Below are 24,647 nucleotides of genomic sequence, written 5' to 3'. Positions count from 1 at the left end.
GGAAGTGGTGTGAGTGTTTTATGAAGTGTGTCCTCACATATTAAATCTAGTATTGTACGATCACAGTGGCTGTGGTCAAGAGGAGGTGAGCGGAGGTTCTCATACCTAGGTTCCCATCGTCGTAGTACACGTCCGGTAGAACCCCAGCTCGCGATGGGATGTTCACACCCCGAGGAGGAAAGCTTAACAACAGCCCCTCTCCTCGTTGATAGTTTGGATTAACATCTCCAAACACTTAGAACGGTTCCCCACACCTTCTAAGCTCGGCATCAATGGTACCAGCTATCATAACGATGACCACCGTCCAGACACACACTAGCGCGAGGAGTTACATAGCTCGGCGCATAGAATGTTTGGAAATTTATCAAGTTAAAAACCTCAAAGCTAGTCGAGCACTGGCATACGGGTCGTCGCTACGAAAAAATAATCAAGGCACGAACCTAAAAACGGTGAAGCATACGAACGGCCGATTCGACATTCAGAGGAAATTGAAAACATCGCCATACAAAGCCTAAGTCTAGATATGAGATAAAGGTAAAAAGGCAAGAGAATAAATCAAAGTACTGATAGTTAAAGACCCCGAAGGGCCATAATTGTCGGTTACATCAAAAAGGGCAAGTGCCCGAGCGAAACAAAGAAGAAAAAATAAATTTACACTTCATCATCAGGAGGGGTGACAATAGCTCCATCTCTCACCTCCTTCTCCTCATCTAAACCCTCCTCGTTCAAACCGGGATTGAGAATCCTGAGCTGAGCCACTGCGTTGTTGAAACTAAAAGCTGCAGCAGCCACCATGTTGGACTCAAGCTCCTGGATCTTGGCGATCAAATCAGCACGAGAAGAGGAAGCATACTCCCCTTGAGGATCGAGCTCCTTTTCCCGATCTTCAACAACCCCGGTGACTTGAAGCCTCTCCAATTTCCCTTCCAGCTCGCCAATCAAATCCTTCTGCTCATCAACCTTCTGCACGGCACTATCCCTCTCCTCGGACACCGTCTTGAGCCTATCCTCCGCTTCCTTGAGATTGGCCGAGAGGGTCTTGCGCTCCTCCCTGAACACCTCGCAGGAGGCCTCGGATTCTGCCAACCTCCGCTGCAACAAAGGCAACTCCTTGCGAGCTTCGTCCCTCTCCTCCAAATACTTGCACTCCCGACCATTCAAAAAAGTCGACACCTCGATCAATTTGAGTAGAGCCATGGATTGGGCAGCTATCTCGGCACGGAGAACCTCAGGACCCATATCCGATAGGATGGCTTCATCCGCGGGATTAATCTTCACTTTGGTAGCTCCGGTCAGTAGCTCGCTATGAGCATAAAGTGGAGGGAGGACAAAATCATCGGCGGGAACACCGGCAGTCAACTTGTGGGGACCGGGAAGAGGAGGATCATCCTGGCCAGAAAGATCCACGATCACATGATCCTGTCGAGAAGAGGTTTCCTCCTCCAGTCGAGTCCTCTTCGAGCGATCCACGTTGGAAGCTGTGGGAGACTGAGGGGCAGAAGAAGTTGTAGCAGCACTGCTCGCCTCCCTCTTGTTCTTGGCGGCACGAGCTTTGCGGAGAGCGGCAGATCCACTGGTCATTGTACCTACGCAAATCAGAGCAACGGTTAGCAAAACAAAAATGCGAGCAAGTAAAAGAAGCAAAAACAGTTAAAAATAAGTAAAAGAAAGCTGCGAGCATACTCCAAAAAGCGGCCAATTTTTCCGAGGTATCGCAGGCGAGTAACTCTTTCGTGGCGATCACCTTCGGGCAGGTCAACCTTCGACCATCTTCCCCAAGCAAAGGCTCGCCATTCGAGTCACACAGAAGGAAAGGAGGCAAGCCCTCCACAAACTCTAATAATTTTTTATAGTCAGCTCTCTCCTCAGCTGATAACGCTCCCAGCGTAAACACAAATTCTTTGGTCGACATGGAATAATGATCCCTGCGCCAATAGAACGGGAATCTAGCAAAATCCTCCTCTATAGGGAGACCCTGCTCGTCAAGCACTTCCTGTCCAAGCTCATCAATTCGATTTCCCCTACGAACGAAATTGTTCCAACCTTTCGTCGTGATTGGCCTAACTCCATAGAACACGGACTTGAACCCCCGGACTGACTCGTCAAACATATCAAAGAGGCGTCTCCGTTGCCTCAAAGAAACCCATCCATGTTTGATGCCCGGTACTGGAGCACCCTTCGCGAGCTTCCCTTTTGCCTGTTCCCCCCGAGGACAGCTCCGTTGAAGGCCAAAATGATAGAAAAATAAAGGCAAGGTGGGGCCCAGACCCAAATACTCAAGGCCAACGAGTTCGGGTGCAGTTGAGAAGGGGCTAACCGAAGATGCCGAAAGATGGACACTTCCAGATCGGTGAAGGGCAGTCGAATTCCCAGATGCTTAAAAGCAATCTCGTACATGGGGATCGTCCCCCAAGCCCAATTGCCGCAGATCCTGTGGCGAGCAGTGGGAATCCGCACCTCGAAGTCTTCGGTAGGAGGAGTCTGAATATCCGTGCACATCATCTCTGGGATGTCGCTCTCGCAATCCTGATAAACTGACTCCGTCTCTCGGGGTTCATCCGCCACCCACGAAACGTCGGCTCGGATGCGAATCGATGAGGAAGGCTGTTGATCTACGAACGCGAAGTCACTTTGAGATCCCTCAGCCATCTAGAAAACCTGAAAAAGCAGAGGAAGGAAAAATGAATTCGACATTCAAATCCACCCTTCCACCGCCAAATCAAGCGAAAGGGCGAGGATCTCAAACAAAGATTACGCGGAAACTAAAAGGGACAAAATAATCTCTCCGAGCGCGAAATTCATGTAAACAACCGAGCACGAAACGCATGTGGTGCTCGACACTGTTCTAAGATAAAACCCAACCGTCAGTTGGTGAAAACAAGCGATTTTTCGCCTAGAAACCGCGAAAAACCCTTCTTTTGGGGGGAAAAGGGTGCTAATCACCATCTACAACCTCCAAAAAGACTACCCAAGCTACATGAAAAACACACACTACAACCCCCTACCGCGTGAACTATCTACAACAATCTAAAGTAAAATCCAAACAAAATCTTCAAAGATTAAAAGGATGAAACACTTACTTGTTGGTTAAATGAAGATAGGAGTAAGGAGTTTGTAGTAGAAAAACGTCGGAGGAGCAAAACCACCAGAGGAAGCTTGAAAAGGAAAGGCTAACGATGGAGAAAATGAGTAAGAAACTGTAAAGTTTCAAACGAAAAACCTCCCTCCTATATATAGACCAACGCGCCCGTACAGGAAAATTCGCGCCGCTTCCATCTGAACCACAGGATCGATCCAACGGTCCGGATCAATCACGATCAAGTGGCTCAGATTTGATCTCAGGAGAAACGAAAAGGCGCGAAAATCCAACGGTCCAAGACGACCTCGAAGTTCAAATCTCAGAGAATAGCCACTCGAGTGCTATTTCATAGCCTTTACACGTGGCGAAAGGAAACGAAGCGACTCGTCCTTTCAAGTCACACCCGTCTGCTCGCGCAAATCTCGCGAAATCCAAGACACCACATCCCGAGAAAATCGCAACCAAAAAAGGTAATGCAAGATCCTCGGATTCCATTCCCCTTATTTCTTTGCTAAAAATACGGGGAAGGCCGCAGCAACCGAATAAGAACACCGTGATCCTCGACAAATTTGTAAAATTGAAAACATGCTCGAAAAGGGAGTACGGTTTTCGATCGAAAAGTCTGCTCGGGATCGATCGGAAAATCCTCGACATCATTTAAATTAAAGGCATACATAAAGCATGAGTGCAAATAAACTATGCTCGGAAAATTCAAAGGAGAATTATTTTATTAATGATAGTCCATTACAAAGGGAAGAGGATTACAAGGGGAACCGAGCACCTAATCCTCGTGCTCGGAACCTGAGCTAATTGCGGAATCCGAATCAGTCCACAGCACCTCCTCTGGCCATATCTTAGCCTCTTTCCCAACCTGGGACCCTCCTTCACCAGAGGCAGGGCCGGGAGGATAGAGGTGGGGAGATTGACGAGCCCTCAGGAACTCCTCGATTGCCCCAATGAAATCCGCCGACTCGTCGGAACTTGAGGTATCAGAAGTATCCGAGGAAGGGAACATCACCTTGGCTTCCTTCCCCTTTTGAGAACGAGCCGGCGCAGGCTTAGGAACCTCCGCTCTCTTTTTTCCTCTTCGAGACTCAGAGCCATCAGCAACAACCTTCTTGGAATCCCTATTATCCATCGCTAGCCTTCAAACTCAGGATATGGGAAGCCAAAGGATAAGCAAGTATTTATAGCAAAACTTGCCGCCCAAAGGACCAGTCACCACACCTGACATCCCATAAATGCGAGAGGCGGCTGCAGAAACCTAGGATTGACCATTTGGAATAAACGATTTTCCCTTTCCAAAGCTTGACTTTGACCACAGGGACACTGCGAAAATTCAGCTGCCCAGCTCGGATCTGTTACGTTCGGTAAATCGAGATGAATCGATAAAGCTTCAAGTCATTACCCTCGCCTACGAGCATAACGACTTGGGGGGCTCCTGTTCTGGGCCGAGCTTAGAGCTCGAGCATCAGTGGGTGTCGAACACACATACCATCCGAGCACGTCCTAACGGTCAGATACCCTTGCGTATTGTAACGGCCGTAAACCGGAATGATGAGCATTAACTGCACATCATGGCTCCTTAGCCGTTTTCCGGCAGCCACTTGATGGCCATTAATGCCATCAAGGGCCTTAGCCCAGCGCTGGGGGCTATATATATGCATCTCCACTTCATTTGCAAGGTACGCATTTTGATAGCTAAGAAAACCTTACACACATACTGACTTGAGCGTCGGAGTGCCTGCAGGTACACAACCCCCCTCCGCTCCAACAGGGGTCTCAAACGCTCTCAACCACCGTCAAACGCCGGCGAGGTCGCATCTTTCTGGTCTACACGATCAGAAGCTATTCGCTTTCTAGAAAGCGAACAAAGATCTATTTTTGCTGTATACAAGGCGAACGTTGTGTTTTCAAAATACATTCTAGGGGTGAAACCAATTCCAAACAGTCACTTATTTTGACCCTCGCTATCCAGGCAATGGGCAGCTGTTCGCGAGTTATCTAGCGAGAAGGGTATTATGGTAATTTCACGGGGTGACTGAGTGAATCTAGGGTTGCGAAAAGTACAAATCTTACTTACTGGTTTTCTAATGAACAAAGTCTGGTTGTGTTTGTGTGTTTTTTTTTTATTTTAATCTCGGTTGAAATTTCATGAATGTAAAGAAAGGTTTTGATCTAGTGTGGTAATGTCTAATTGTATAATATACACTTGATTAATTTAACGGTTAAGTTAAATGGTACACCAGTGAGATACTTGATAGAACCCTCACCCTAGAAGCCACCTAAAAATTGTTGATATTTTTTATACAAACTAAAAACGAAATTTGAAATATTATAAAGACCAAAAACATATTTAACAGTATATCTCTAAATGATTTCCTTAAAAAAAAAAAGGTCTTGTTAACATGCGCCCTAAGGGCACATGTTAAGATATCCAAATATAGAAACTCAACATTTAATGATGTTAGAAATTTAATGCTTCAAATGTTAAAAAAACACAAATTAGCATTTAATAATTTCTATTTTTGCTTTCTTAACATGTGCCTTAACATTATCCATATTAAAAATATATAACTATATCATAATAACTAGAACATTGACTCGTGCGGTACACAAGTCTAATTAGCTGTAAGATATGTAATTATAAATTACAATATGATAATTACAATAATATAAGGTATATGAAAATTTTTGAGTAACATTAAACGATAATTCAACAATAATTTTGGATAAATATTCATACAAAGGAAGGTATATTACGAAAGACTTTCTTATAGACCACATCCGAAGTCTTAGTCGTATCTTCGCATTCATCATCGATGATCAATATTTTTAATATTTCTCTAGAAGTAACTCTTGAAATCGCAACATACAGCTGACCATGTGAAAATTCTGGTGACGGAAGATATATCCCAACATGCTTTAAAGATTGTCCCTGACTCTTCTTAATAGTCATCACACAAAAAAAAGTCATTAAAAGAAATTGTCTCCGTTGAAATTTAAAAGGAATTCTTACATCAGATGGTGTCAGAGAAAATCTAGGAATGAAAACCTGATCACCAATATTACTTCTTGAAATAATTTTTCCTTCAAGAGCACGTTTTTCCAATCTTGTAATAATAAGTCTTGTTCCATTGCATACTTCTAATTTTTGATTCAAATTCCTTAATAGCATAACAGGAACTCCAACTTTAAGTCTCAACTTGTGATTTGGGAGTCCCGACGTAGAAATCATGTTCAAAAATTCGGGAGTATGAACATCATCCACTGTTTGACCATCTACATTCTGTGCGAGTGGAGTATCATAACTCAAATATATTTTTTCTTCACCAGGAATTAAATCCAACATATAATCATTTATTGTGTTGACTATTGAATTTTTAGAAGCTAATATAGCTCTATTTTGGAAACACGTAATATCGTTCATTTTTGTAAAAGTTGGGGATATGTGCTTTCAACGATAGAAGCATGAGGATCACCTGAATTTGGAATCAATAAATCTGATGGAATGTCAAGTTCTAAATCATCGCCGTTGTCATCTTCAATTTCTCCATCGCCAACGCCCAAAACCCATTCAGAAAACAATCTTCCTTGATCTGGAAAGGTTAGGATACATTGTTAGCAAAAGAAACAAATTTGAATCAATGATTTTTTTTCGTAATTAATAATATAGTCACATTGATATATACCTGGATTCATAATATAGTCACATTGATCGTATTACTGCAAATATATATATATATATATATATATATAGTCAGGATCCGTTGACACCAACTAGTTTGACACCAAATGTTACACCTCTCAATAACGTTTTAACCGATATAAATTTTATAAAATCCACCGTTGGATTGAAAGTTTACATCATATAGATCATTTGTGTAAAATTTCAGACAAATCCAAAATCATTTGATATGCTATTGAGACACATAAAGATTAACGGCATTTAAAAAAATACAAAAACCGTTAATTTTGATGTATCTCAATAACATATCAAATTATTTTGGATTTATTTGAAATTTTTCACAAATGATCTATATGATGTAAACTTTCAATCCAACGGTGGATTTTATAAAATTTATATCGGTTAAAACGTTATTGAGAGGTGTAACATTTGGTGTCAAACTAGTTGGTGTAAACGGATCCTGACTCATATATACATATATATATATATATATATATATATATATATATATATATATATATATATATATATATATATATATATTTGCAGTAATACGATCAACCATACTCCTCAACATGAACAAACTTTTAAGTTCAGAAAGACATAAAAAAAAAGTATATTTTTTTAGCATGTTTAGTTAAAAAAAAACTTTTAAGTCCAATGATTTTTTTCTTTCGGTAAAAAACAAAACACTAAGAAAATGGTTAACATGTTTAGTTAATTAGTAAAAAATATGGCTTAATTAGTAAAATGGTCCTTTAAAGATATTTTTGGTTTCGGATTGGTCCCTTAAAGAAAAAAAGGTCTGAATAGGTCCCTTAAAGACATATTCGTTAATCAGTTTGATCCCTAAAAAAAGGTCAAAATAAGACCAAACTGATTAACGGATATGTCTTTAAGGGACCTATTCGGACTTTTTTTCTTTAAGGAACCTATTCAGACCTTTTTTTTCTTTAAAGGACCAATGTGAAATAAAAAATGTCTTTAAGAGACCATTTTATTAATTAAACCAAAAAATATTAATTAAACCAAAATGTGATGAACTGAGTTACAGTTGACGTATGTGATGACAGTGATGTACTATGATCATGTCCATGTATACTACTTTGTATAAGACATAAGTTCTAATTAATTCAATCAATAATTAAGTATTAATTAATATAGCTATAGCCTATAACACACACAAGTAACAACGCTATTTGGAACTAGTTGTTGAGGTTGTTTGTTCCTTTGCTTGGTCCAGATGGTGGAACTTTCCCCTTTGGAAGCATATTGAGAATCAATGGCCCATATGCTGCTGCTTTTCCACCACCTCTAATTTCCAATAATCCTGAGACGTGTCCTTCCTTATCGGGCATCATCGCCGTCCTGTCGCTTGGAAGTGCAAGGTTTGATGTGGCTGGGAGGTGGCTGAAATCGTTCAAGGGCCTAGCAGAGGATAGAGATGATAATGATAACAGAATTAGCAGTGTTGCTGCAAGGCGAAGGTGATGGTTTCTCAGTGGATTAACCATTTGTTTTACTACTAATTAATGATGAAATTAAGACAGATGATGGAGAGCAAGATTCTATAAGATGTGTTAGTAGATCAAGAAAGGTAGATTTAATTTGTGTGGATTTGTGGGGTGAGGTTTGGTTAGTAGATTAGATAGTATTTATATGGAGAGTGTGTGTGTGTGTGTGATGAGAGAAACAGCATGGAAAGTATCATTCCATATTAAATTCCATTTCTTGACTTTGCCATGCCATGCCAACTTGGTCTATCACCAGTTGTTGACAAGGTCATAAATCAGAACAGGGTATATTAATAAGAAGTAGATTTTCATATGTAATTCCACTGCGCCACTTAATTACACCTACCTTGTTCGTCGATTTAAATCAATGATTGAGGACTATGGTTCGATTTCCCGCAACTGTGATTAGGGAGAGGCTGAAACTACTTGATTGATGTCAGAATTGACCCCAAATCAGATTAGCAGTCCAGTGAGCCACATAATGATGTCCAAATCAATGATAAAGATCTAATGTTGTGGATACCTATTATTGATACGGGTAATTGTAGCTACCACTTAAGTTATAGTACATACTACCAGCTACCAGTTCAAAGTATTGTTAATTGTAGCTACTTGACAATTAAAAAATCTTGTTATCAAGTTTTGCAGCATGAGTCTTAGTTTGTAGTCCACACTTTAGACAATTTTGAGGTATGTATGTATGGGTCAACCTAGCTAGTAGTATTTGTCTTGTATAAACAATAGTAAATGACAATGAAGTTAAACTTACTAGCTAGCAAACATGGAAACGTAACGAACTTTTCAATGCATTATTAATTTGAAAGAAACGTTGAATTCAAAAATTGTGCCGTCTTCTAAAAATAGTAGTAAATAAATATGTTAATGGTAGATTGAATTAACTAACTAGTATCTTTTTAATAAGAAAAAACAAATTAACTGAAATCATGCATGCATGCCCCTTGAAATTAGAAACTAGTACTAGTACATACATCATACATGTACATGGATGGAATGAATTTGAGTGTTTGGTGGTGGTGAGTGAGTGTGAAAATTAGTAAAAGTTAGAGTTGACTATATGGAATGGAAGCGTGTCGAGCTAGAGAGATTGATTGGATACAAAACTGAGTGGTGTTGCACAGCACAGCACACTAGCAGCACCGTCACAACAATTGTTCCTTCCCAATTTCCCACTTTGCTTCCTGTTCGGAAAAACCGGCATAGAGAAAATAAATGAACGCAATCATAACACAAGAATATAATGTGGAAACTCCAAAACCGGAGAAAAAACCACGGTCGTAAGTCGTTGTCAAAAACGACAACCAGAGAGTAAACACTATGTGAAAATTGTTACAACACATAGACTACCCCCAACCTTCCCTTGACCCACAATACACCCGCCCTCTCCAATACAAATACCTAACTACATCTCTCAACCCTCTAATACAAGAGTACAAGAGAAAAAAAAATAGATATAAGCTTAAAGTGCTACTGACTGGTGCAATTATAAACAAAAAACTTAAGTCCATTATATAGTCTTGATTTCCCCATTGCTTCATCATTCTAAGCCATGTGAGATTTCTTCAATATAATTTCTTTGACCTTTTTTTCTTCTTCTTTCATTAGCAATGTGTGACTTACATTGCAATCAACCCCAGCAATCTCCACCTTGATTGTAATGGTCTTCAATCTTCATTGTCTACACCGACAATCATTATCTTCCGCTTCCATCGTCTATACCGACAATCATTATCTTCACCGACAATCATAATTTTCATTGTCTATACCGACAAATTAAATTATCACACTCCACCATAAAAAGTATACTACACTTAGAACTAAACCATCCCAAAAATTTTCTTCACTTGGAACTAAACCATCCCAAGAATTTCCTTCACTTGGAACCAAGCCATCCCAAGAATTTCATCTCGAAACCTTGCTGAAAATTTACGGTGCAACTTCCATGTTGGCTTTCTCCGGAAGTTCATCATCCATCGAGATAACCGCGTACCTTGCATCAATGCCAACCAATGCCCGCACGCTATAACCACACACCTTGCATCCATGTCAACCGATGCCCATGTGTCACTTGAACAACTTCAAACTGCTCTGAAACCACCTTCAGACCATTGTTAGGCTCCAACAATTTTAGTTTAGTTACATCACCTGTTGGAACAAAGTTCACATTGGTGTGTGAATTGAAAATAAAATTGAGTCCCATATCGGGTACTAGAACAAACTAGTGTGTTGTAGCATACTAGTGTGTAATTTGAGAAAATAAATAAAATTAAGTCTCATATTTTATTTAATTTATTGTGCTTTATTTTCCATTATTTTGTAACCGTCTAGTTTATGGGAGAATAATTATACTTTTGATGGTTACACTAAGGATACCTATGGACTATGGTCTATATACTCATATAAATAAAAAACCTTAGTTGATAACTAGATACACACAATAATCTGGCGGCTAAGTGTTAATAAACACAAAAGAAAGGTCTCCTCACAATAGTTGAAATCATGCTTAAGTACATTCAGTCCATAATAACTAATTGGATATTTCTAATTGATTTTATGATCAATTGTTACTAATCTTTTATCAAACCAGTGACGTTTGTTGATTTATATCAGCATAAGTGCCTTAAGGATACTAATAGTAATATTAGTATTAATTTATTTTAAAGGTGATATAAGAATCACTAGTTCCTTCAAATAAAGAATGGTCTTAGTACCATTATCCCTTTGATTTGAGAATGGTCTTAGTACCATATTGGAATGACTTTAGTGTCATTATATTGATTGATATTGTAGTATCATCAATACATGTGATATTGTAGTACCACATGTGGTATCGTAGTACCGTTGATTCATAGATTGATGTCGTAGCATCAATTTGAGTGGTATTGTAGTACCACTGAATCAACGATGAATCATAGATTGATGTTGTAGCATCAATTCGAGTGGTATTGTAGTACCATTTAAGAAGGTGTATTCTTTGACCGATTTCTACCGTGCAGTAGCATATCGGTATACAGTTGAAACTGGGCTGTTTTATCCTGGGGACGGCGTGGTTGATAGTCTGCTTGCACAATTTTGGGCAGTGCCACGAAACGTCTTAAAGAGAGCGACCTAGTCCGCGACTCAACCCAGTAATCTCTTCGGTGGCTGTAAAAATTATTTTTAACTGTTTTTAAATCCCGAAAACAACATCACCTAATAAACCTTGTTTCACTAGTCCAACTAAACTCATGTCACTAACACGTACCCACCCGAAGATCCACAACTTAACCAAAACATGAGAATCACCACTAGTAACAGATGCATAACCAATAATAGTAGAACTATCTAACAAGTATCTACCTATACTATCTATGCATCAAAGTTCAAGAAAATACCTCGCATTATGTTAAAAGAAACTCACCCATACCTTGAACCTTACAAGCTTTCCATCACCGAGATGAACAACTCCACCTTCAACTAGCTCTAGGGATTCAAAAGTATTTCTTCTTCAAACACATATGATAGGAGCTTCCAAAGTTCATGACTCAACACTCCGCCGATTCCAAACTTTCACTAGCACCTCCGCGTCCTCATAATAAGTTGTTGTTTCAGACGTAACCCGAGTATTCTTACCACCGCCTCTCCAGACTGATGTTGAGTATTATTACCACCGCCTCTCCAGGATGACCTTGTGTAACCCAAATTGCATCACCATATCCTTGACTTGATTTCCCACAAGCCAAACGTGATTCTTCCATTAGTTTTCTCTAGCCTAAACTTCACAGACTTCACAGCGGACTCCCTACTCCTGAATCAAACCAAGAGCTCTGATACCAGTTGTTGGGAAAAATCGGCATAGAGAAAATAAATGAACGCAATCACAACACAAGAATATAACGTGGAAACTCCAAAACCGGAGAAAAAACCACGGTCGTTGTCAAAAACGACAACCAGAGAGTAAACACTATGTGAAAATTGTTACAACACATAGACTACCCTCAACCTTCCCTTGGCCCCCAATACACCCGCAATCTCCAAAGGAAATACCTAACTACATCTCTCAACCCTCTAATACAAGAGTACAATAGAAAAACAAAAAAAAAATCAGATATAAACTTAAATTGCTACTGACTGGTGCAATTATAAACAAAGAACTTAAGTTCATTATATAGCCTTGATTTCCCCATTGCTTCATCATTCTAAGCGATGTGGGACTTCTTCAATATAATTTCTTTGACCTTTTTTTTCCTTCTTTCATTAGCAATGTGAGACTTACATTGCAATCAACCCCAGCACTTCCTTCATTATCCACAAAGTCGTTGAGTCCGTCAAGTACTAGATAGTAATTTTTGACGCCAAGTAATTAAATCTACACATCCTTAGTCTCTTCTATGCTCAAAACATGCATACATTAAGAAGTCTGTAAGATGACCTGAATGTGTGTTTATAAGTGAGGACAATTATCACCTTACAAGTTGGTTTTGTAGAGATGAGTTAGTTCTAATGTCCAATTCTGAGATACACCCAAGAACACTTAGAAGAAATAACGCAAATCTCTTCTAACTTAACTAAGGTTGTAGGTTTGATCCCTGAATATTATTAGTTCAATCGGTAGAAATCAAATTGTTAGATCAAGCAACTCTAATTCCTCCACTTCTTATGTCCAAATTTCTAATAACTTATCATTTTACCTATTTATAAAATAAAAAAAATAAAAAAATCGACTATCTATGAAAAAAAATGGGAATACAATATTTTTAAAATATACACATGCTCTGATGTCAAAGTCCTCAATATTGTCGTCATATTCCCAAATTAAACATCGTGGATATAATGGATATTGTAAACAATACCCCGCTTTATATCTGCATCAAAGATCAGCTAATGCCAGCATTATGATTTTACTTTATGAGAAAATTCCAAACCAGTCACACAGATTCAGGAAAGCTCAAAACGAATGGATTAGCATAAGAATGGAACAATCTTCAAACTTTTCAGTTTGATGTTAACTAGCATAATAATGCATTGATGTAATTGACATTAGCATGACCAAAGAATTAGTATACATAATTGAGAGGATTACTTGTTGCTACTATATTTTCATTTTTTAAAATTTTACTCTTAGTCCAATCCAATGACTAATTAACATACTTAAATAAATACTCATATAGACTATAGAGGGAGAGTGCCAAGATCCGAGATTAATCCAAGTACTGAGATAAAATGTTTTTATATATAGTCAAACGACTAGGTTGTAACAATGGATTACAATTGTTGCTTATGAAAAGTAAAATCTATTTGATATTAAGAAAAATCCATTTGATATTTGTATATAAATCCTAGATCAATTGTAAAATGATGATATTGTTAAGTAAGATATCTAATTTTTACTGAGATTCAAACTCAAACCCTCACAATATATATGATCAAGTTTCAGTAGCTGATAAGCAAACTACTTATGTATCATCTTGAAAACAGGTAAAGGAACTTGACCCCAACCGCACCTGTCGGTAGAACCAAAATTATCAAGACAAAGAGGAACTTGACCCTAACCGCGACCTGCCGGTAGAATCAAAGTTATCAAGGAATAAGGAACTTGACCCTAACCGCGACTTGCCGGTAGAACCAAAGTTATCAAGAAAAGTGCGACCCTAACTGCGATCCGCCGGTAGAACCAACACTATAAAGTTCTTATCTCAAGAACAAGGTTCTTATCACAAGAACAAAGAAAAAGTTCTCACAAGAGAAACTCTCAAATTTGATTAAACTTCAAGTTATTTTGAGAAGTACATGAGAGCCCTATTTATAGCTTATCCTTACATAGTAGGATCTATTGTCCACAACCATACATTCATCATAGGACTTAGAAAATTTCCACTAACATGCTTATAAATTCCCACTAGCCAGTAGCCACTATAATGACTTAATTGTCATCTATAAAAATCCTCCTAATACCAAAAATGACAATTACAATAAAAATAAAGAAAATTGGATTTAATTATTTTTTATTTAGTCTAATATTATTACACCACAAATCGTCCCATGGATGCTTCGTATCATGTGAATTGGGCTTCAAGTTGGGCTCAAAGCATCTTCATCAAAAATATTTTTTGAGCATTTTTTATAAGTTTCATTCCACATGTTTAGGAATATTTTTTATAATATTTTTTGAGCATTTTTTATAAGTTTCATTCCACATTCCACATGATCGTATCAGTATTTACCACTTTATCTAAGACAGAAAAAATTTAATTGAGGGGTCGTTGTTGTTTATGTTTCCCTCCATTTACCTTGCTTCGAAACTGCTACCTCCACACTAGTACAAATATTACATATTACTTAACGGTTTTACATCAGTGGAAGCTATGTCAGATGTGAAAAGGAATATGGAGTAGTGTTTACATCTGGTATCAATATCCACATAAGTGAAAAATACATAGAGACAACTTTTTACATCTGAGCTTAATATCCCCGGATACAAAACTAAACGCGGTGGCAATCCTGTAATTATTTCCAAAATTCTCTAAAATATGTATACATCTGGCCCATAATATGCTCAGATATAAAAAGTATTAAAGTATTTTTTTTTAATGGAAATTATTATAAGTCACGACATAACAAAAAACACCTCATCTTCTCTCAGCCACGCACGCGAAATCGAAACCAAACCTAGCCTTCATCTTCTCCGTTTCGGCAATCGGTGATTCTTCGCTACCTCACTTGATCTATCGTTCACTCTCTCACTAGATCGAACTCATTCTCTCTCTCTCTCTCCCTATCACACTCGTTCTCTCTCGAACCCTAGCCTCCAATCCCTTTCACTGAATCACAAATTCAATCCCTAATTGAAGAATCAAGGCTTACTGAACCCAAATCGAAGATCAGTGAAACGATTAAGGGTTGTTACAGAGTCATAATTGCACCGCCTCTGCTCTCGATCTAAAACTAGTGAGTTCTGACGATTAAGGGTTTTTACGTTTTAGCATATGCTTATCTTTCATTTTAATCTTTGATTTTGATGATTAAGGGTTTAATCTTGTGTACTTTTTTTGTAATCTCTTCTACTTTTGCTTTTAGTGTTGTGAAAATTTGATATTGATGTGAACTGGAAAATCTGAGATTCAAGTACTTTCAATACCTTAAGACAATAAATTTGCTTCTATCAAAACTTTTAAATTTGTTGTAGATAATAAGATAAAAAAATAGTATTATGTCACCACTAACCATTACATAGATGTTCAATATTTGTGCATCTTGTAGGCTATAAAGGTGGAAAATATGATAAAGCTAAATGATGAATTTGATTACAAAAGCTTATCAAGAAGGATAGACATATAAGTAGGTAAACTCATTATGCAACATGATAGACAGCAGAAGGCATTTGAGGATGAGATCGAAAGCTTAGGTACTGAAGCACAACATCTGATACTTGAGGCTTAAAGAAACTTTGTAGATTCATTGGAGGTTGGTCCCTTATTGATTTTTTATGTTTGTCATATGTGTTGAAGTTTGTATGAAGGATGATTTAGTATATATAGCATAACTTAATTAATTGCCAACAAAATCACCTTATCACTTCTAAGTGTGTTAGATTTATTTGAGTTGTCTTTACATAGATTGCCAAGGTATCCTTGTCTAAGTGTTGAAATTTGTGGTATTGTAATGCTTGTGTTTGTGTTTTGTGTCTTTGGGGGCCTAGCAAAGTTTTACCAAACTGCTAATTTTAACGCCATGTGATGTGATTGACCACAACACAATGAAAATTTCCTACAGTTACTATCTCAGCCATTGGATGCAGGTTAAACCGTATATTTTTTACTTCAGAATATGAATCGTATGATCGTCATCCGGTGACTGATATAGTGATCACATGATATTTTGTCGGAGTCAAATCAATTTGCTTTATTAGTTTCTTTATATGATATTCATTCACTTGATTAATTGATTACATTTCAAAGGTTTGTTATTCTTGAAGTTTAACAGTTTAAGTAATAATATATTAATGTAAAAGTGATGAAAGTGTTTATTTTAAGATGAATTGGATTAAGAGTAACTTGAATGTTGATTGCTATGTTATTTAACAGATGATGATAATTGACTCTAAATTACCTTATCCAAGTGGAACTGCTACAGGTGTTCTTATTAATGGATTCCATACTCCTTAAGGAAATGTCATGGCCAAGTTGTTAGTATCGAGCAATAATAATAGTAGAAGAAATGAGAAGAATAGAAAAAGAGAAAAAGGACACAAAGATATAACGTGGTTCAGCACACAGTGTGTGTGCCTAGTCCACGGTTGCACTAGAGAAGAGCTTTATTACTTGGTATATAGAAGTTTACAAGATGTCTATATATATAGCACTTAATGAGACATAACAGAAATAAAATAAGCGATGTGGGACTAATTTAGACCACACAACTCTAACAATTCTCCCACTTGGGGTCTAAGTTTCAAACAACAACAACTTCTTGTAAACATTGAGCTCATCTGCTCATTCCCTAGTGCAACGCCTTCGTCTTCAATTATCCTCGAAGGCCAGCTGAGGTTATGCAAAGCCTCAGCTTGTCAGTAGTGACAGTCTTGGTTAACATATCTGCTGGATTCTCTGATCCTGAGATCTTTAGCAATGACAACTCTCCATCATTTATTAGCTCCCTGATAAAATGGTATTTCAATTGAATATGCTTGCATCTAGAATGGAAGACTGGATTCTTAGCAAGAGATAGAGCACTCTGACTATCACTGAACAATGGAGCATCATCTTGTTCTTTCCCCAATTCTTTGAGAAAATTCTGCAACCAAATCATCTCCTTAGCTGCTTCTGAGATGGCTATGTACTCGGCTTCGGTGGTTGAGAGAGCAACACTATGTTGAAGTTTAGACTTCCAACTCACAGCCGTACCTCCCAAAGTGAAAATGTAACCGGTGGTGCTTTTTCGAGTATCTAAATCTCCTCCCAAATCTGCATCTGAAAAACCTTGTAAGGAGATATTACCTTTTCTGAAGCACAAACACATCTCTGATGTACCCTTCAAATATCTGAGTATCCATTTTACACCTTCCCAATGCTCCTTTGCTGGATTTGATAGGAACCTACTGACAACTCCCACTGCATGTGCTATATCAGGTCTGGTACACACCATAGCATACATCAAACTCCCAACTGCTGACGCATATGGTACTTTTGACATGTAACATTTTTCTTCATCTATCTGCGAAGACTGACTCTTTGAAAACTTCAAATGAGATCCCAGAGGAGTATTTCTGGTCTTGGCATCTTCAAGGCTAAATCTATCAAGTAACTTGTGTATATATTTCTCCTGAGACAATTTCAAAGTTCCTTCTGATCTGTTTCTGAGAATTCTCATACCAAGTATTTGTTTAGCTGGACCAAGATCCTTCATTTCAAAGTTTTCTGCTAACTTCTGCTTCAACCTGTTGATTTCTGCCATATTCGATCCTGCAATCAACATGTCATCAACATACACAGCAAGAATAATATAACTGTTAGCATATTTCTTAACATAGCAACAATGGTCCATGTTACATCTGTTGAATCCTGAGTTACTCATAAACTCATTAAACTTTTTGTACCACTGTCTCGGTGCTTGTTTCAAGCCATATAAACTCTTATTAAGCTTGCATACAAGATTCTCCTTGCCTGGAACTTCAAAACCTTCTGGCTGAGTCATGTAAATGTCTTCCTCTAAATCTCCATGTAAAAACGCAGTTTTGACATCTAACTGCTCTAAGTGAAGATTCTCTGCAGCTACAATACTCAAGATAACTCTGATGGTGGTCATCTTGACGACAGGAGAGAAGATCTCTGTGAAGTCAATTCCCTGTTTCTGTTGAAACCCTTTCACCACAAGTCTCGCCTTGTATCTTCTACTACCATCAGATTCTTCCTTTAACCTGTAGACCCATCTATTATGTAAAGCTTTCTTTTCTTTTGGCAACTTGGTCAAAGACCACGTTCCATTCTTTTCAAGAGATGTCATTTCATCTTTCATTGCTAGCTCCCACTTAATAGAGTCATTCCCCTGCATAGCTTCACTAAAACATTCTGGTTCACCAGCATCAGTTAACAACAAATAATGTAATGAGGGAGAATACCTATCTGGTGGTACTGACATTCTGCTAGATCTTCTCGGAGGAGTTGATGGTTCTGATTCTGACTCAACCTCAATACCTGTATTCTGGCTTTTAATGGCTATATCACTTTCTGAAATTTCTTCAAGTGTTGCCTTTTCAGGAAGTTCTGGTACTTTACTAGCACCCACAGATTCTGCAGAAAGTCTGTCCTTATAAAATAAATTTTCATTAAAAGTGACATTCCTGCTTCTGATGATTTTCTTGTTTTGGTCATCCCAAAACCTGTAGCCATACATGTCAGATCCATAACCAATGAAATAACACTTTCTTGCTTTCGGGTCCAGTTTATCTCTATTACAAGAGTCAATTAGTATATATGAAACACAACCAAAGATTCTTAAATGTGAAAGTTTTACCTCCTTTCCTGACCATACTTCTTCCGGCAATTGATAATTCAAAGGAACTGATGGTCCTCTATTGATGAGATATGCTGCTGTGTTTATTGCTTCTGCCCAAAATACTTTAGGCAAACCAGATTGGATCCGGATACATCTAGCTCTTTCGTTTAAGGTTCTGTTCATCCTTTCTGCAACACCATTTTGTTCAGGTGTTCCTGGTATTGTCTTAATCATTCTGATCCCATGTTCTGAACAGAAATCTTTAAACTCTTGACTATCATACTCTCCACCATTATCAGATTTCAGACTTTTAATCTTTAGACCTGTCTGATTTTCAACTTCTACTTTCCACCTTTTAAATACAGAAAACACATCTGATTTATTTTTAAGAAAATAAACCCATACCTTTCTGGTGGAGTCATCGATAAAGGTGATGTAATAGCATGAGCCTCCAATAGATTTCACCGGAGCTGGTCCCCAAACATCTGTATGCACCAATTCTAGCTTTTCAACTTTGGAATTCTTCCCTGTTCTTGAGAAGCTAACCTTTTTCTGCTTTCCAAAGATACAATGTTCACAGACACCAACATCAACATGCTTCAAGTTTGATAACTTACCCTTTGTTGCCATAAGTTTCATTCCTTTTTCACTCATGTGCCCAAGTCTTTGATGCCATAAGGATGAATTATTGACAACCTCAGTAACTGCTATCATATCTTCATCTGCAACCATGTAAAGAGACCCTTGCTTCTTACCACGAGCCACAACAAGATTACCTTTTGTTACCTTCCAAGCTCCATCTCCAAAAGTGGTGTAATGTCCTTCACTATCCAACTGCCCTATAGATATCAGATTTCTTTTTAAGGCTGGAATGTGTCTGACATTGTGCAATGTCCAAAGAGTTCCACTAGAGGTCCTGATGTCAATATTGCCCCTTCCGACAATGTCAAGAGGTTTTCCATCTGCAAGATAAACTTTTCCAAACCTTCCAGAAACATAATTAGATAACAATTCTTTACAAGGAGTGGTGTGGAATGACGCACCTGAATCCATAACCCATGAATCAACAGGACTATCCAAGCTACATATTAATGCATCATCAAATTCATCAGTTGCTGCATTTGCGGATTCATCATCATCATGCTTTTTATTTCTGTGACTCTTGTTCTTCTTTGGTGCCTTGCACTGATTGGTAAAGTGGCCTATCTTGTCACAATTCCAACAAACAATATCACTTCGAAACTTTGTCTGACCTTTCCCTCTTGACTTTGATCTACCTCGACCATTCTGAGACTTTTGAGTTGTCCTTCCTCTGCTTTCAGTATTCAATGCTGAATTAGAAACATGACTGGAAGACTCCCCTGAGGCTCTCCTGCGAACATCTTCGCTTAAGATCAAGTTACGGATGTCATTGAGCTTCAATGTGTTATCCCCTGTAGAACTACTGACTTCTCCCATCTTGAGGTTGAACAACCGCCGCATCAAATATACTTTGTTGGCTGCAGACGGCTTCTCGTACATATCTGATAACGCCTTTATCAAACCTGCAGTAGTCGTCTCGTTCACAATGTTGAATGCAACATTCTTGGCCAATGTCAATCTGATCACGCCAAGAGCTTGTCGATCTAACAAAACCCAATCTTCCTGCTTCATGTCATCTGGCTTCTTCCCTGACAAGGGTTGATATAACTTCTTCTGGTAGAGATAATCCTCTATCTGCATCTTCCAGAAACTGAAGTCTCTGCCATCAAACCTCTCAATCTTCACCTTCCCTTCTTCTAACGCCATTGCTCGACTATCTCCTCTAAACTGAGAAGACTCCCACTAATTCCTCTAAACTAAGGAATTCCCTTGGAATAACCAAAGGCTCTTGATACCAGTTGTTAGTATCGAGCAATAATAATAGTAGAAGAAATGAGAAGAATAGAAAAAGAGAAAAAGGACACAAAGATATAACGTGGTTCAGCACACAGTGTGTGTGCCTAGTCCACGGTTGCACTAGAGAAGAGCTTTATTACTTGGTATATAGAAGTTTACAAGATGTCTATATATATAGCACTTAATGAGACATAACAGAAATAAAATAAGCGATGTGGGACTAATTTAGACCACACAACTCTAACACAAGTATGATTACGAGGCCGATTATGTTTGTGTTATTTGTCTTCTATATTTGTAATTTCAAGATGAAAACATATAAAACTAGTTTGGCATCTTTGACAGGAAGTAACTTAAGGGTTTCACGCAATTCTTCTCACTCAGTTTGCTTTGGTCTTTCTTCCAATGTTTCTATGCTGGTGGAGACCAATGTGGATTTGGTCAGTTTCCTACTTTCGGGTGGAAAGCGTGGAAAAACACGTGTGTGCTTTGATTCTATCTCTCTCTTTTTTTTAATAGGCAAATGTTAGTATATTAGTGTTATGTTAGTATTTTCTCTTTTGTCAGGGTTGAACCGGTCCTTTAACTTCAACTTCTGTAACTCTCTTTTTAGTTTTATGAATCGGAACTATGAAACATTTGTCGATTGTATTGATTTGAATGTTTGATTTTTTTGCAGATTTTACTTTGATTTCAGCATGACTTATGTTGGAGCAGGAATGATCTGTTCTCATCTTGTCAATTTATCATTGTTTTTCGGTGTTGTGGTTTCATGGGGCATTATGTGGCCATTGATCAGAGTACTTATCATGATTTCAATTTATCATGATTTCAGTTTTGATTTTTTTCCATTTTAAGCCTTAACTTTCCTTTATTTTCATGATGCAGGTTTTTATTTCCATTGCATTAATCCTTGGTGATGAACTCTACAATTTTATCAAAATTATATATTTTAGTGCCTTTTTATCTTCTCTTTATTTCTTGGTTTTGTTTCCCTTTTCTATTATGTTAATGGTGTTTCCCTTGTTGATGACTTTCTATATATAAAGTCTTAGTGTATGGAGATTGTCCATTTCTTGTTTCATACCTTCTTGATTTTTCAGCATCAACCTCGGGAGTAGACGGGAGCTTGTCGGTATCTAGATTTCCCGTTGATCATGAAATCAATTTGAGGATTTATTTGTAGATGGATTCTGTTGTAAATTCAACCAATGAGGTGTGAACAATCTTTCTTTTTTTTCTTCATTAGTTTGTCATTGATTGTTAGGTAGGAGTAGGAATGTAGACAAGAGAAATGGGAAATTGATAAAAACAAACAATGATAACCGTCAATATTATTGAATGATTTAGGATTCTCCTCATATGGCTTTGCATAAAACAGAGCCCTTGCTCAAATCACTAACCTGGTCCTAGAAATGTTAATTTATAAACCACATGACTAGTTCCCTTCTTAACAAGAGCTAGTATTAAAAAACTTGACCACATACATGCAAGGTTCACTGGTAGTGTAAAACTATATGTTCATTATAGGTAGTCCATTAATCAAGAGCTTGTTGCTGCGTTTTTCTGTTTTTTTTTTAGCTCGGCGTGTTGTGTGTGTTTGCAACTTTTTGGTGTGCTCGTTTGTTTGGGCTCCTTGACCCTTGTAACTTCCTAAGTACTTCTTGTAATAAGTGGCTGAATTAAGTTATTTACATATTGTAGGTGTTCAATGATCCCACGACATTAACAAAGGAGGAGCTGTATGATTTGCGAGACCGCTGGGCAACTTGTTTTCTTGACCTATATAATCCTGAGGTAGATTATGATGATGCCGATGAGAAAGATTAGGAGCTAGCTAGCTAGGTTTGTGTGAAGTTACAATGGATTAGTATTAATTATGATGATATTTTTATTTGTATTTTGAATGTTCAATGGTTGTATTTTAACGACATTATTACTATATGTTGAATGTTGAATTTTAGTATTATGTTCTTGATGCAAGTTATGTTATATTGTTGGCATTGTGAGTTAGATTTTTTTAATAAAAAAAAGGATTTAAAATATATCAAAAAAAACGCAGGTTTTTCAAAAAAAAAAAATTAAATACAAGATTTCACATCTGGTGGACTTGGTCAGATGTAAAAGGTCCAATTTAATTTTTAAAAAATTATATTTGATTTTCGCCTTGGTCAGAGGTAAAAAGTGTTTTTTTACATCTGACTCCGCCAGATGTAAAACGTGTATACTTACTAAGTCTCGTGCGCCTACATCTGACATTTTTCAGATGTAAAAAGTGTTTTTCGCCAGATGTAAAAAAGCTTTTTTCTACTAGTGCCAGATTCTATCACTTTTCATAAACATCTTTTTTGTGAGTGTAAAAGGTGTTAAGAAAGTTCCACTTGCGAGATGACATGAATGTGTTTACAAGCCGGTATTGTGAGGATGAATTTGGCCCAACTCTCAATTATAAGATGGTATTCGAGCCTCATCCACGATCTGCTGGGCCGCCTACTATGAAGTTTTTGATCGGATCATCCACTATTTATATCCGCACATCAAGCCCAACGGTGTTGGGCGCAAGGGGTGTGTTAAGAAAGTCACAAATTTTGAGGGCATGGTTCTAAGGTTAAAACACAACTTCTAAAATATTTAAGATTTAAGATGATCATTTACTAAAAATGTGAATGAATGAAAAATCTCAGATTTTAACTCACCCATTGAGAAAAAAAATCACACCCCCATCACATTAAATCTTTTATTAAAATTTAAAATAACCTCTAATCTCCTTTATCATTTCCCTCAAATAAAAGAGTCGAGGAGAGGGACATTTGTCTGCATGATAACCGGAAGTTATTAAAGTGCCTAGGAACTCTTCTTTTTGCTTTTATTCTTGAATTTGAATATCCTTTATACATTTAGATTAGAGAATTTAAAACACGTTTTTTACCAAAATAATTATATTCTTAAGTTATTTACACTTTTTCTAATATATATGAATGTTCCTCATTATCATTCTTTTGATGTGAAACTAGACATTACAAGAGAGTTTAAAATCATATATATAGAGGGGATCAGATTCTAGAATCCAAATGTGTAAATTGAAATTTGCATGCAACTGACCCAATATAAAAATTAATTGGCATTGGAGGATTTGAACTTCAAACTAGAGAAAAAACATACTCCAAAATCTTACGTTTACACCACCACAAGACTTACTCCTACTCGAGTGTGAGTAACACTTGTTTGGGCATAAGCATTTGAACACAAAATATGGACACACACAAATTAAAAAAATTAGAGAAAACATAAAATTGTCACACCAATTTAATCATTATTATAATGAGCTAAAGTGAAGCATATGATGATGTGCATATGGTCAAGAACAAATTAAAGTGGACACCAAACTATTATTTCTTCAAAATATGGAAGATTCTACGGTACATCTATCAAATTTCAATGTGTTGGTACCTTAGATCAAATAATTACTAAATTAACGATTATTTTATGTATCAAAATACTATTTATCGATTATTGTATTTCATAAATGATGATTTCATAAGAAAAAAAACACGATTTCATTGTTTTATAAGCATTATGCTAACATTTTTACATTTTTTTCATAAAAAAATTCAATAATAACTATTATGAGTGATAAAAAATTAAAAAAATATAAAATTTTATTTTTTTACAATTTTGATAAATAGTATTTAGTCATTATAATATTTTAAATAATAGAAAAATATTCATTTATCTAGTAATTTAACGATCTATTATTCCTGTGGCGTCGATCGCTACAACTCCAACATCCAATTCCAAGTATTTCCGCTCATGCCTCCTTTTGTATTCGCGCTTTTACTGTGTTCTTACTACTTGACCTCCTTGGTTCACTTCGGTTCTCAACCATAGTACCCTGCCTACCATACACGCCATTGAGTTGATCAGGTTCAATACACGATGATTCCAAAGGGTCCGTACTGGATCAACCTGCTGTGATGCCAATTATAACACCCAATAC

Source organism: Trifolium pratense, linkage group LG2, assembly GCF_020283565.1.
Source record: "Trifolium pratense cultivar HEN17-A07 linkage group LG2, ARS_RC_1.1, whole genome shotgun sequence".
NCBI lineage: Eukaryota > Viridiplantae > Streptophyta > Magnoliopsida > Fabales > Fabaceae > Trifolium > Trifolium pratense.
Note: the sequence above shows the minus strand (reverse complement) of the source record.